Source organism: Cariama cristata, unplaced genomic scaffold (assembly GCF_000690535.1).
Source record: "Cariama cristata isolate BGI_N322 unplaced genomic scaffold, ASM69053v1 scaffold18320, whole genome shotgun sequence".
Classification (NCBI taxonomy): Eukaryota; Metazoa; Chordata; class Aves; order Cariamiformes; family Cariamidae; genus Cariama; species Cariama cristata.
Genome location: NW_009594270.1, coordinates 1535 through 16336, shown reverse-complemented (window position 1 = coordinate 16336; position 14802 = coordinate 1535). Strand labels below are relative to the sequence as shown.

At 48.9% G+C, this 14802-nt stretch overlaps 1 pseudogene across 1 annotated transcript in view; it reads right to left on the bottom strand.

Annotated features, from left to right (window-relative positions):
* The window catches only part of LOC104159549, a 6418-nt pseudogene extending 3124 nt beyond the window's left edge, over nt 1-3294 (bottom strand). The window contains exon 1 of the transcript XR_696429.1: nt 3114-3294. The product of XR_696429.1 is annotated as a T-lymphoma invasion and metastasis-inducing protein 1 pseudogene (transcript). The remainder of the gene's footprint in view (nt 1-3113) is intronic.
* Nucleotides 3295-14802: the final 11508 nt, after the last annotated feature.

Sequence of the window (14802 nt, the reverse complement as noted above, 5' to 3'; positions counted from 1 at the left end):
AACCCTGAACGACTGAAGAGTGCCTCTTTACCTTCTGAAGCGGAGCTGCCGAAGGGCAGGAGCGTCCCCGCACACCCCTCGCCGATGAAAACGCCGGGCAGAGTGGCGAGGGACAGCGGCCCCCTGCCACCACCCCGACGTCGTCTCCACGCACACCCGGCAAAGTCTCACCCGGCCAAAAAGTAACAGAACCACAACTGGCTTGGCGGGGAAAGAGCAGCGGCTCAGGCTGTATCCCGTGAGGAAATAAGGCTGCTAGAAACACTCTCATGGAAGGAGGAAAGTCTTCTCTCCGCAGACGGCGGCAGGAATGTTTACTGAGAGATTTCACACAATGAGAAGTATCTGCTAGATACTGGCACGAAGTGTCAGACTTCAAAGTAAAGAGCTGTGCCTTTTTAATTCCATGGCTTGGTGCTTTAGGTGAGGACGCATTTGCAAATCCCACAGACGGCTGCCTATCCCTGGATGAGCCCCCACCCCACTCCTGCACCCAGAAAGGGGCCTTACCCTAACCCCACCGATCTCCCCGGCCTTGCAGGTTTGCAGGAGCGCAGGGCGGCGGGTGCAGGAGGGATGCAGGCAGATGTGGTGCAGCTGATGCAGCTGCAGCGATGCAAGACAGCGCCAGCCCTGCGGTTTGTCACCGTCCCCCGCAGAGACCATCTCCCCGGGGAGATGCAGGACACAAGGGGCTGAGCCTGCCTCGGGTGGGGACAGTCAACCCCACTGGGTCAGGCTGAGGCGACCGTTTGTGGGGTGCCCGAGACAAACCCCCATCCTACCTTCTCACCCCCATTTTTGCCTCCTGTCTGCATCCCTGGCTGAGCATTCCCACCAGTTACCCTGAACCGATTCAGGTGCTCATGCAGCCGAGTCCACTAAAACAGCAGAAAATAAATCCAGAAAAACAAAACAAAACACAAAAAGAAGAGTTTATTAGTTTATTTTTGCTGAGATGGTGAGTTGAGCTGGCACGTGCCAGAGGCCGCAGAAGGGTGCCTGTCTGGGGACCCGGTGGGACAAGGACAGGGCAGCACGGCCGGGGGGGGGTTTTTCGCCTCCCGCGGGTTTTGGCAGCCGTGAGTTGTTAGCCCTGAAACCTGTGAATTCGCACGGAAGCAGATGCCAGCGTCCTCAGCTAGCGGGAGCGGGCGCTGGGCAGGGGAGGGGAGCCCCAGCCTCCCCCTCCCAGGGGCAGCGGCAGACACCCTGGGGCAGAAATGTCTCAAACCGCTCCAGCTACGACTGCCAGATGCTGCCTGTCTCTGGCTTAACTGAATTTAGCACACTCAATGAAAAAAATCTGTATCAAATTAAGAAAATGAGTAATGTTAATGGGAGTTGCACGCAAACGCTGGCAGGACAAAGGCTCCCCTTGTTAGCTCACCCACCGAATCCAAAGGTGACCATTAAAGGCCTATCAAGGTACCACCAGGACACAACATAAATCAAGTGTGACACGTCTTGATGCTTTAGACAGGTCTATCGCGCTCGACCAAGGATTGCGATGTGACAAAAATCTGTTCTGAATTATTCTCCGAAGCTAGCAGAGATTAGAGCACACAGGCCATGCGTTCCAAGCAGAACTCGTTGGAAATTTTTCAGCATAAAATGTTGATTCATCAAAACCCAAACTCTTCATGGGAACAGACTGCTTTTGATGAAAGGCTCCTCGGCTCCAGGAGGGAGAGATTTGAAAACCGAAGCAGGGAGACAGAAGCATCTCCCGGAAGAGGCACCAGCTCAGTGACTCAGTTGCTTGCCAAAGACGCGGAAGATCGAGATTTGTATCTGCAGCCCAAGTCAGGCAAATGAGGGGTGGCAACTTGGCCCTCCACACCCTCAAAAGGTGGCCTGACCATCGAGGTATCGGCTGCTCTGGGAAAGGGCTCGCTCTCCCAGAAGATCTGCTCCGTCCTGGTTCAAAGCAGGAAATTGTGGAGATCTTCAAGGGGCCAGGAAAGTCATCTCACGCCAAGAGACACTACAGGCGTTTCAGTTGTTGGGTTTTTAAAAAACAAAAACAAAACAACAAAAAAAAAAACTTGAGATTGATATCAACATTAGGGTATCAGCAGGGAGAACACAAATTCTGCAGGAAAGCTTTGGACTAAACAGTGTTCCCTGCATCAGGTACCCTAGACCAGCAGACAGACCTCTAGCTGAACTGCCCAGCTTTTGCTGGACGAGTCTTATAGGAAATGGTTACACATAAAGATGATCACATTCTAGATGACCACTGATGATGGCCTCCTCAAAGAATATAATTTTCTTTGAAAACAGTCACCTTCCTTTCTCTTCCCTCACCCCAATACTAAATACTTCCTAAAATAATTACAAAACTAAAATACTCATTTCAATTAAACCCAAGTTACTAACTCTCAAACCTGCAAAAAGTTGGGCTGTTAGATTCCAGAAGAAAATCTGAAATGTATTAACTTTCCAACCAAATTTGAAGCACCTCGCAAGACAACAGATTGCAAATTTAAAATTAGACTCTAGTGGGAGGCCCTGGTGACAAATCTGTGTTTTTCTCCCGGAGCGGAGCTTGAAGGCTGTGAGAACCAGAACAATGATTAAATCCACAGCGAGCAATGAGCCTACAGAAATAAACTTTTGCTAAAATCTGCCAGCCAACAACAAAGACTTTTACTGAACTCACAAGAACCACGTAGAAAAATGTACAAGACTAATAACCAAGTGTGAACATACACATTTTATTGTAACTAAAATGTGCTTTTTCAAAAGGGCAAGAGAGAGGCTGAAATTCCACTGTAAGCCTTTGAGTTTCTCGGAAACTCCAGCAGCATATTTAATTGTTTTCAAATCAGAACCTTTTAACCAGCCATTTCTTTTTTGTAAGCCGCTCTCACATATGTTAAAGCAGGGGATGGACTCCAGAAAGGCCCTGCAGGCAATGCAGATCAGAGGAGCAGAGAGGGAGGAAGGGATGTCATCAGTAGCTGCTTGATAGCCATTCAAATGCCTTTGTATTGCTAAACGGGTGTCACCATAAACCACATGCACTTCACCCATTTTTTTTCCCCCTCCCGCGAAGCATTATACAACACAGCAAACTCCTAAGGAAAAATATATGGACACACATGTACCTTCCGAGGCAGTACTGGTATCCAGCGCAACCTTCCCCAAGAGAGCTGTGGCATTTAGAGGTACAGAATTGCAAATGATACCAAAATGAACAGTTACGGGGACTGCAGAAGCTGTCAGCACCTGCCACTCAGCGACTCCGTTACTCTCGCGTCAGAGTCTATGACTATATGCCAAAAACCTGGGGAGAAAGAGGGGAGAAAAAAAAAAAAATCAGACAAAGAGTTAGCAGGAACAGCTATACAGGAGGACGTCTTCTGCCCGGTCCTGTTATCATCACTTACCTAAGAAACACTGTGCAATACACATGCGAATGCTGTGCTTAAATTTGAATGATGAAATCTGATGATGGCAGAATAAATGAAAAACCCAGTCAAGCACCACCAGCCCAAGCTACAGAACGTGGGGGGTTCCTCCTCCCACCACTCTGCACAATAAAACTCCCCACAGACCTTATCCTGCTCCTGCTGAGGACGGTCTGTCTCGGGCAGGGCTAGAAAACCTCAGCTCCAAAAACACGCCTGTGTCCGAAGACGACCACCAAGAAAAGCACCTTCCAATAAACCAGGGTTTAACTTCTGGCAGCAAGGGAGGACCCAACTGCCCGGAGAAATGGGAAGACCTCAGAGGAGGTTTCTCTGCTCTCTCTAACCTACAAAACGGGCAGTTACCCAAGCAGGGATTTCATTAACATTTTTCAAGGGCAAATCAGACACGTAGGGCAGAGCGTTGTGAAAGGGTCGTCAGGTTAACTGCCTTCACTAAGGCGCGGATACAGGAGACCAGTCCACACTTATTTAGACCTAAGACGAGTGATAAGAACAGTTCTCAAGGGAGAGACGCGCAGGTACCAAATCCCAGCCCCTTCTTGGCCTGATACCACTGGCAAGCTCCCTTGCAAGTACACCAGCTCAAGGTCCAGTCCTGCCAGACACCAAGAACCCCAAACTCACCGGAGGGCTGGGTGCGCTGTCCAAGGCAGCTCTCAAGTCGCCCAGCTCCCCCTTCTCCCAGCCAAACCCTGGCAGGGAAACATCAGCTCAAGGCGGCATGCAGAGCTTTGAGAGTTATGAACTTCTCCGAAAGTCTCAAGGAACAAAAACCTTGGAAGAGATGACTGATGCCCTTCATGTTATTAGAGCTGCTTGGGGGGGAAACTGTGATCCTCGCTCTTGGCTGGATTCTCAAAAGAGATGAGAGTCACCGGCTCCTTTCTAAATTAAAAATGTTCTCATTTTCTTTCTCTTCCTTCATGTTCCCTTCTCCGCTCCCTACCTCCCCCTCTTCCCCCAAGCTGTTGGTTGAGATCTGAAAAGCAGTTCATGAATTGCTCAGGAGCTGGCAGAAATTAATAAAATGAAGTTCATTTATATTGAAATGGACTCATTACCATGCCAGCTGCCAATAATTTGCAAGACGGGAATCTTGCTGACAAACAATGTCCTACAGGCAAGAGGCTTCCCACCTGCACCCACCGCACGACAAGCGACCGGCGATGTGTGCCCTCACCTCCAAAGGAAAAGGCATTGCGACCACCTTTTTTCAGATCCACCCGCCGCTGCCCCAGAAAACTCGTCCAAAACAAGAAAAAAAACAAGCAGATGCAGGTGAGCATTTTATCCAATTTTCCATCCTGAAGCAGCTTTTGAGGAGTTTGCAACTCAGAAAAATCCGCTCCAGGCTGAAGCGTACTCCAGTCACTTCTGTGAGAAACCAACTACAACGCTGCCCGCTCCGTGCTCCTCCAACAAAAATCATTCTCTTCTTGCACTCGCTCGTTAAAAAGGTGGGAAGATCCCAAGTGGATGTTTACAGCTGGATACTACACTACCCAAATCCTCACCACGCTCCGGTACATTTGAAGGGCTGGCAACATCCTTTGCCATGAACAGACGAGTACCGTGCACGCACAGCTCCTCCAGAAGAGAAGGATTTATCATTACCCACGGATTCTCTCCTGAAAAGCTTTGTTCCTATTAACTTTTACAACTTGGAGAGTCTTCCCCAAATGAAACCAAGTCATACTTTTCAAGAACAACATCAGTTTTTCATAGTTCTCTCTGTCTGCCATTAACAGGCACTGGAACGGTCCCGGTTCACCCCAACAGCCCAGGCTCTGCCGCAGCAGAAATCCTGGAGGTCTGCGGCGCTGAGGCAGCCTCAGACAAGGACTTCACTCCCACAAGGTCTCAGCAAAAGGGGAGGCAGAAAGGGAGGAACGGCAGAAGCAAACAGGAGCACAGCCCACGCCTTGCTTCCCGGCACAGGACGCCTTCGCTCCTGTGGACGCCTGCTCTGTCGGCGGAGCCTGACCGAGGGGGAAGCTGGCCGTGCCCTCAGACCCCCAGTACCTCACCAGTCACGGCTCTCCCCAGAGACCGACGGTGGGAAACGTTCACACATGGAACAGTTCATTGCATTAACAAATAACCATCAAATACAGATTTGCAAACTTCTATGCTCAAGACAAAATACTCGGTCTCAGAGCTGACTCCTGCACACATGCATGCCCACACACATGTATAGACATCCATGATGCACGTATGCACGCGTGTATGCCCATGCCTACATACGTCAATGCAACTCCTCTTGTTCTTTGAAGGTCTGGAAGTTGCACAGCTGTATTTATTTCATAGCCACAAAACAGTGCCTTGAAAAATCAGGCCAAGGAGTTCCTACAGGGCTCATCAGACAGCAACTTAAGTCAATCCAAACGGAGGAAACTCGCAGCAAACCGCCATGAATGGATTAAATGAATGCACGGTAGGGAAGCAGAATATATTAAAGGAGCACCTTGTTATCCCTCGCATCTGCTACCCGTGATTCTAGGTACGGCAAAGAGAGGTTTGACTTTCACATGCTGGGAGCAGTTTGCAATGCCAAGAGATTAGGAAAAAAACCCAGCACACCTGTTTTCTTTTTGCTTGCAGACACTTGACGTGAAAATTAATGGATGAAAAATACGGAAGCTGTAGTTTTTCTAAAAGCCTCCTTTTCAAAGCAGAACCCTTCCTTTCCAGCAAGGAAAAATTAGTACGCAAGTATATCCCCTTGTCCAGCGAACATGAAAAGTTGGCTAGAAGGACGACAGCTCTCTTTCAATTCTATTTTTACTTTTTGATTTTATGATGCATCGTTTTTGTCAGATTCCAACTGCAACTGCAGACGTGAGATCAGTTGGTCATTAAGCAAATCTTCATCCAGCTTTGAGAAGCCCTTGGTAATCCTACCATAAACCATCAGGATGCATATACAGAGACAGAAAGCAGTAGTCATTTCATACAGAAACTATTTAATGTTAATCAATGGCTCTGGGCTGTGTTCCCCACCCACGATCCCAGTTCCACGCCATTGTAACTCTGGCATTCGATCCTGTCTCCTGAAATGGAGAATCAGGCCCTTTATTTGTAACTGGAGGCCATGTTTTGTTAGTTTTTATTACCTCTAGTTAATATGAATTGCTGCCAAAATCAATTTATCAAATCACCTACCCTGAGAAGAAGGTAAATGCTGGAGTACGCTCCAGGGTCCTGGTGCCCTGCCAACTCCGGCTCTCCCTGTCCCGTACCCCTGGGCTGCCCCCCCAAAATGAAACATGGCAATCCACAGAAGATGGTGGGTGGGTGGGTGGATGGATGGATGAAGAGAGGCTAGGTAGGATGGATGGACGGATGGATGGATGGAAGGGGAGAGGCTGCTCTATGCCCAGATCTTTGTCCGAGAAGGCTTGCCACGACTGGGCTGGGTGCACGCATGTGTTCAGAAATATAATTCAGAAATGCTCCAAGCTTCCCCATTCTCAGTGTAGTCATTGAAACTACGTATGACACCGAGCTCCGAGACCAACTCCAGTGGACTGCAAAAGCTGGCTGACTTTTAAACCAGTGAAAACAAATGACAAACATGCTCCTTTTTGTATTCTCTTTCTATGACATACAAAATATCATAGAAACCTTTCATTTGTGACAAAAATTAATGTTAAATCAACCACAGCTTATACTACCTGTCAAAGAGAACGCCTGCTCCTGAAACTGGCATCTGACGACGACGGCCCCCCGGCCAAGGTTGGGGGGCACACCTGCACGAATGGGCCAGCGCGGCTGGAACTGCAAAATCTCTTTGCAACCGTCTCACTGCCACGCACCCTTCGTGTCTGTCACAGTTGAGAGAGCCACGCTGGGTCATCGCTCCAGATGAAGAGGAGGGGAAAGAAAAATAAACCCATGTTCTCTTTGTGGAGAACTCATAAAGCAAAGGTGTGGGAAGTCTTGTTCCTCCAGCTGTAGCACCACACCTATGAGAATTTCCAAGGGAGGGAAGAAAAGGCAAAAAGAGGGGGAGGGAGGAAGGTCCATCAGGAGACCCAAAACCCCCGTACAGCCGAAGTCAGCCAGCCCCAAATCACAGCTAAAGAAAACAAACCGAGAAGCGTGGCGCGGACAAAGCACCGTGGGGCCTCGGTAACGCGTTAATGGAAGAGAAGAGCAGGTAGCCCAAGGGAAAGGCCCCTCTTCAGGGTTTCTATATTTATACGAGGGGATGTGAATAATTGACACAGTTGCGGGTTAGCTTGGTTTTTAATCATTTTTACAAGTACCTGAACCTGTTTTAAGTCTTTCTCCTTCCCTTCCCTTTTATTTTTACTGGTGGGAAAATCCCCCTTTCTTCCCTCAGGGAAATCTGCAAGGTTTTACACGTTTACAGAAAAGGGCGAAGCAGGGGAAGGATTCTAATTTCAGATCATCAGACATAACCAAATCCATGGGAAGCCACGAGGACAACTCCCTGGAGCCTGTGGGGCAGACGAAGAGCAGCTTGCGTCCCGGGAAGCGGAGGGGGTTTATAGCCCGCGCCGGGGAGCTGCAGCCGGCGCTAAGCCCCGGGAGAGCTGGAGGGCAGGAGGAGCCCACTCGGCCTCCACGGAGGGCAAGAATGAGACAGGGAACTACAAAAAGCTATTTTATTAAAAAAATAAAAAGAATTCCCCAAATGCAGCTGAAATAAAAATAAGGTGTGGTTTGTTTATTTACCTTTAGGTTATACATTATTGTTATTACACTTTGCTGGAGAAGGACTTTCTGCTTGTGCCAAATGAGCAGAGAACTGCTGACGCACAATGAGGACGGGACGTGCCAAATGCATTAAAAAAGAAACTTTAGAAGTAACAAGAAAATGTTCAGACCAGGAGACGGAGCCCCAAACGGATCCATCAGAGCATTCCCTGCACAGCGAGGAGGCGCAGCCGAGGGAGGAGCGGAGCGGCACACGGCGAACCATGCACGCACACAAGAACCGCCCAGCGCCGCGGTCTGCGGCAATAAAAACGTAAACCCTTGGCTCGAGTGACCAGGGAGCCACTGAGGCAGGATGGGAAGGATTAACGTGTTGCGGGAAAAAAATTAAGGCCCATAATTGGGGGAGGGGGAATTGGAGAGGAAGCATTTAGTGTATATCCTCATTTAAGCACAGAGGTAAGTAATCTGATTTTTAAGCAATGCCAAAGACCTCACACAGATCATTAAGATGGTGCCTGAGATATGAAGACGAGTACCTAATTTTAGGTACCCCGACTTAAGCATCAGGGAGGGATTCCAGAAGTCTACGGAAAAACAGGCAGCAAATCAACCTCGGGCGAATGCACGATTAGAGTAGCTTTCACACTCTCTCCAACGGAGAACGAGGTACCTCACTGAGGTACAAACGCATTATAAGGTACGCTATATAATTAGTAGAAAGGATGTAAAAGTAACAACAACTTCCGCGATGAGGCCACAAGGGAAGCATAATAAGGAAAAGTATTGAAGCAGAGGATGTCCTTTCAAGTTTATAGCATGCCTGGCTGAAGTTTTGGTACCAGCATCTCTCTCCGTGAGCTCCTGCTTTTAAATCAGTACCCGGCAAGATTCAGCCTTCCCTGAAATTGTTTGCCCCGGCCGGTGTGCCGGGCCGGGACGCCAAGCAGGGCTGGACTCCTGCCTGGCAGCCTACCCCCGCTGCGCCCCGGGCAAGGCGGGCAGACTCCCACTGCTCCTCTTCCTCTCCGCGAGGCGTGAAGAGAGTGCTCTCGTCAACTGCAGGGAGACCCAAGATGGCTATATGCCCAATTAACAAGGGCACGGGGTGACTCGAAGGAGGAAAGTCACATTTAAGCAGCAGAAAGCAGACATTAAGCATCCCACGCCTCCTGAAAATAAGAGAGCTGATGTGTCGGCGACGCCACGGCCGGGCTGCTCTGGAGGGACGGGGCCAGGCGGAGATGTTAGCGGGACAGGGCAAGGCAGAGGTGTTAGTGGGACAGGGCAAGGTGGAAGTGCTTGAGACGGCAGTTCACCCCAGCTGAAAAACAGGGCTCCCCCCAGGACCCCCAGCCCCAGCCTGCCCTGAGCGCTCCTGCCGGGGCTGCTCGAGAGGACGGGAGAAGCAAAGAGGAGCCCCAGGTGAGGAGGCAGCCCTGCTTCACAAAACCCCACGCTGGGAATTACAACTACTGTTTATTTGGAGCCTGGGAGGAGAGGCAAGTGAGCATATGACCAAATGGCTGCTGTTTTCACCTACTGTGATGATATCAACCTCAAGAGAGCAGGTTTCTCAGCCTGGCATTACCATAGCAGAAGCCCTCACCATTTCTCCAGCACACAGAGAAAAAGAAAACATTCATGCAAAACTCGGCTGGTCTGTACCAGCTTGGCACTGTCAAAGTTAAATTAAGCATTCAGATTTTATCTAGCACGTCCTGACAGAACCTGATCACTCAAACGCCGTCGCAGAGATGTATGCGCACCGCAGTTCAGTTTATCTGGGTTTGCCGGTCTTAGTCACAACTCGCACATCACATCTCCTGACACAGCTCCTCCTGATAGCTCTTCCCCGCGGTGGGAACACACAACACCAAAGACGGCACGTTGGGTGTTGCTTCTTTAATTAAGAGGGGGCAAAACCCATGAGAGGTGGTGATCCCGGAGGAAGACACCCTTGGGGCTCAGCGGGTGAGTCCCCGGCCCGGGAGGAGGCGGGCAGGGAGCACAGAGCCCTGCCACCGAGTGGGGAAAAGGACCGATCAGCAAACGTTTTTGAGAGGAAAAACCCAAACTACCAAGAGTCAGGATAAGGTAGCTTTGTGATGGAAAGCTGAAACTCGCCAGCTCTGAGCGTGGCCTCATAATAAAATGAATGCTTTGCCTTCATTTTCAGGAAGGGCATAGGGGAGCACGGCATGTGAATCACCACATCTGAGGTATCCGAGGAGCAAAATTCAAAGAGTTTAAAATCTGCCCGTCAGCAGGGATTTTGAATCTGCATCCCCAAACTATGAGAGAAGCAGTGCAAGCAACCACAGGGATATGGACTAGAATTTTTATATTAAAACCTGTGGATGAGGATCCTGCCCGGGACCGGAGAAGAAGCGATCCCAGCAATGCCATCCCCATCTGTCTGGCCTCAATGGCACGCGAGGCTGGGGACCACATCTGAGAGATGGAACAGGGAACGACATGGGAAGAAATGGGAAACTGAATAAAATGCAATATGGATTGTAGCACGCTACTCTGATTGCTTTTTCCAACAAGATGACCCATTTCCCAGGGGAGGAAAGGGGAGCAGATATCTTTCCAGGAAACTACTAGTTAAGCTGAAAATGATGAAAACTGGCATAGGAATTACAATATGCGAAAGAAACTTTGCAAAGAGGTTGTGCTGAAAAGAGAATTATCTGGTTCGAGGGACCAGGTTTTTTAATGTTTTCAATGATGACACGCAAAGAAAAAAGCATACCAGTGACTAGTGCTGATGATACAAAGCTAGAAAAAGTCACAATACAGAAGTGACCTTTTGTCTTGTATTGATCCCGGAGGACCATAAGCTCCTGATGTGATAAAAATGACAAAAAAGCAAATGTAATCAAAAGATGCACCAAGCAAGACCTGCCCTGCAGAAACAGGAGTGAATGCTGCCACTGATGCAACAGAAGATGTTGACCTCGTGTGGAATAACGCACGCCATCCTCGTCATCCGCGGCAAAGGTTAACGCAGGCCAGACTACCTTCAAGAACAGCACGGCAGGCACAACGAAGCACAGAGCTTCACTCCCGAGAGGCGAAAACAACAGCACTGTCTCATGCAGCAAAACAAGAGGCTGCAAAAGGATGTGATTTATGTTCACGGGCAGGAAACGGTAGGTTAAAAAAAATATATCATAAATTCAAATAGTTGTATTCATAGTAATTTCATCCTGATCAAACAAGCAAGGCAAGGTTAAAACAGACTGTGCCTTCCTCCCGCTCCCTCTCCCCTTCGCAAATGGCCTCAAGTCAGGCAGCGGTGACCAGTGCTGGCCCCAGGAGCCGTAGGAGCAAGCCAGGGTGATCTCTCTCTCAGCCACGTTTCGAGGGACAAGGATTGAAGACTACACACTATACAAGTTTTGCACGCTAATTTCTCTTAGCCAGATTAAACTCTGCCTGTAGAATAACAAAACGGCAGTCGAACGGGACGCAAGCGTGTAGCAAAGAGGCAGCTTTGTGCACCCAGCAAGGCCAGCGGCTCCAGCTGGCTTGTTCAGGAGATGATTACTGCCCTGGATGTCATGAACCGACCAACCTTGCTGGGATCCACGGACCGCAGTTGCACCGAGGGGGAGAGCTCATCCTTTCAAAAGATGTGGAACTCAAGCTGTTCCTGAGCAATATGAAAAAAGTAACGTACTGATGCTGCTGGACTAATCCTCTGTAGTTTGGCAGGCACAATAGTTGGTTCAAGTTCTCCTCTGGCTCTGCAAACTACGGTCAATAAAGGTAAATCGTCGCTGCTGGCACACATCAGCTACCTGTAATTAGTGCAAAGCCAGCGCTGCCAGATGACCAGCTGTGGGTCTTGTACCTTTGAGCGCCTGACATCCTACAGAGCAGACTGCCAGAAAGAGCTTCAGTTTTCTTCTTCTGTTGAAAACGATTCAAAAAGTATCACCAGAGAACGAGCAAGGAGAGGCGTTCCAAATCCTAGACGGGAATTTTCCAGCACCAGGCCCTCACTTTCTCTTAGTGCCTCAATATTTATATATTATATAAAAAGCATAGGCAACTAACTACAAGACAAACTGAGGACAACCATTCCAGGAACATCCAATAATGCAGTAACTGAAGAAAGCCTCCTGCAAAGGTGCCTCCCACAAGAGAGGTGAGAAATGGAGATTTTAGGCTCACCAGGCAGAGGACTTCCATCTGGACCTCCCTGGTTTTGGAGGAGTGACATCCTCTTAGGTATAGGATGGAGAGCAGCATGCGGGTGCATGCACATGTGCAGGGGTGAGGGCGGGGAAGTCACTCTTTCTCTATTTTATTAGTCTATCTGGAAAATTAAGTTTTCAGCTGAATACTGAATGAGTTTCAGTCAAGTCTGTAGTTGTAGCGATCACTCAGAGCCTCGGATCCTGCCGCACATCTGCCTAATCCCACCTGGGAGCTCCAACGATGCAGTATCGCTTGACTGCGGCTCTCCACAGCTTACAACCGGTTCCAGAGCTTCTCAGCTGTCCCAAACTCACAAACCACATTTCAGTGAATAAACCATTCACCAGAAAAGAAAAATTGATTGCCTAGCCCAAAGTGAAACATTACTGGAAAGTCACCCGGTAGAGCTATTTATTAGAGAGAGCGCTACAGATGCCGCCCAGCTGAAGCACCACCAGAGCGTTGGTGGAAAACTGCTTACTGTCAGCTCCAGTTCAATGCCTTTTTTATAAAAGAAGGTCACTAATAAAATGTTCTGCCTTAATATTTATAAGAAGAATATTTGTCTTACCTGTAGCAGTTACTGCGGGGTATAGTCACAAATGAAACGTTATATGGTGCTAAAGTATTAACTGGGATTTGGGGGGGGAATTCTAAAGTACACATTAGAAATGCAAACTTCTCATGAAACAAAAGTTGTACCTTTTCAAAAATGCTGGGTTGGTGAAACATCAGCCACACCATCAAACGAAGACACAGTAAGTCTACACAGCACTTGATATTTTCAGCAGTAGTAAGTGTCATTCCATCACTTCAATGCTTCACATTGGTATATGGCCCAAAATAGTCCTAAAAGAAAATAACCAGCTTCCTCTTTAAATTTAAAGAGTGGTAGATGATTTTAGTAGCTGAGAAAGCTACTGATATTTTCTGTGGCATCATTCCCAGCCCAAATGAAAATAAAAATTGCAGTAAATGTACACATGGTTATTTGCGGACACACTGACCGTATTCACCTATGCCCATGTTACAAGTGAATTATTCAGCCCACCGGAGCTCACAAAGTTCCTGAATTCACATGAGTGGCATCTGTCCCACAAACGGAGCCATCTCCAAGCTGCAAGAAAGACCACACTTTCCCAGTAACTTCCCAGCACTGCTTTTGTCCGTACGCACACAGCCCCCACTATGTTACCCGATAAAGTACCTTCTACTCAAATGGGTGTTACAAATAACAACAGGGAGCCTGAATTCCAGTCCTCTTGAAAGCCACGTTTCCTCCCTCCTGTCCCAAAGCCACCAGGAGAGGTGACTCTGCCGTGCCCCCCGCCCCACCGGCACCCCCCCCCCCGCCGTATCTCCCCGCTGATCCTACAGACCTGGGGCAGGAGGAGTAACTTGGGGTTTGCAGCGAGTGGATATACCTCAAAGACAAAGGAGAGACTACTGCCACTTTAAAGGGGAATTTTAACGGGAAGCCCTTTAAAGAGGGGCCAAAAGAGAGAAGCGAAGGACACCTTTACAACAATGCTAAACAAAGACTCCTTGGTTTCGCAGTGCTGCACCAGCCTTTGCACCTCTTTTTGGACCACAATATTCTTTGTGCTGGTTCAGAAGTCTTTACCGTGGAAGCTTTCAGATCGCCAGTACAGAGTCTGCCCTACAGACGCTCTGGCAACCTCTGGATGTTTTGCCATCAGAGTCGGTCTTCCCATCTTAAAAGATCGCCTTATCACTCAGCATCGATGGGCTGCACATCCCTTCAAGTCACCCAAGAGTGAAATCAAAATACTGCAATTCCCTCCTCCGCTTGTTTACTTGGTTTTTTCCACCGCTTTTCAGAGTCAACATACCTACGTGAAAAGAGGAGGAGGGGGGAAAAAAAGCCAGTATTTTGCACTTTATCACTGAGAGTTTTCAACCAACTCGTACAAAATCTTCCTCAAAAAGTTATCCCCTGTACATTAAAGGAGGAAAGACAGCTCTGTGCAGTGCAGGAATCCAAGCACAGTCTCAAAATTGAGGCCAGATCTACGTTACAAATATTTGCCAGCACAGCTCTGTCAATCACAAATCTGACGGAGCATGACCTCCGAATATGCCTGCAGAGGCCACCGCAATACAGTTGTAGGAGCGAACCTGTGACGTGACTTATAGTAACACTTTTTTTTATTTTTCCCCCAAAGGAAAACAAGCTTAGAATAAGCTCTTCCAGCAAAAGCACTGTTTTGCTGGCGTAAGCGCGCCCGCCGCATGAAGAAGGCTTTGTACCCCTGCAAGGAGGCCGTGCCGGCGCACCGCGCCAGCGATGTGCTGCTAACACCTCTCCGGCCTTGCCGCACCCGGCTCCGGCGCCTGCCCTCAGCGACGCGACGCCTTGCGTCCTTCCTCCGCCAGCCCCGCCGCTCTCAGCCTGCTAGGAGGGGAAGGGCACTCTTTTCTCCGTCGGTCCCTGTTGTGCAAAACC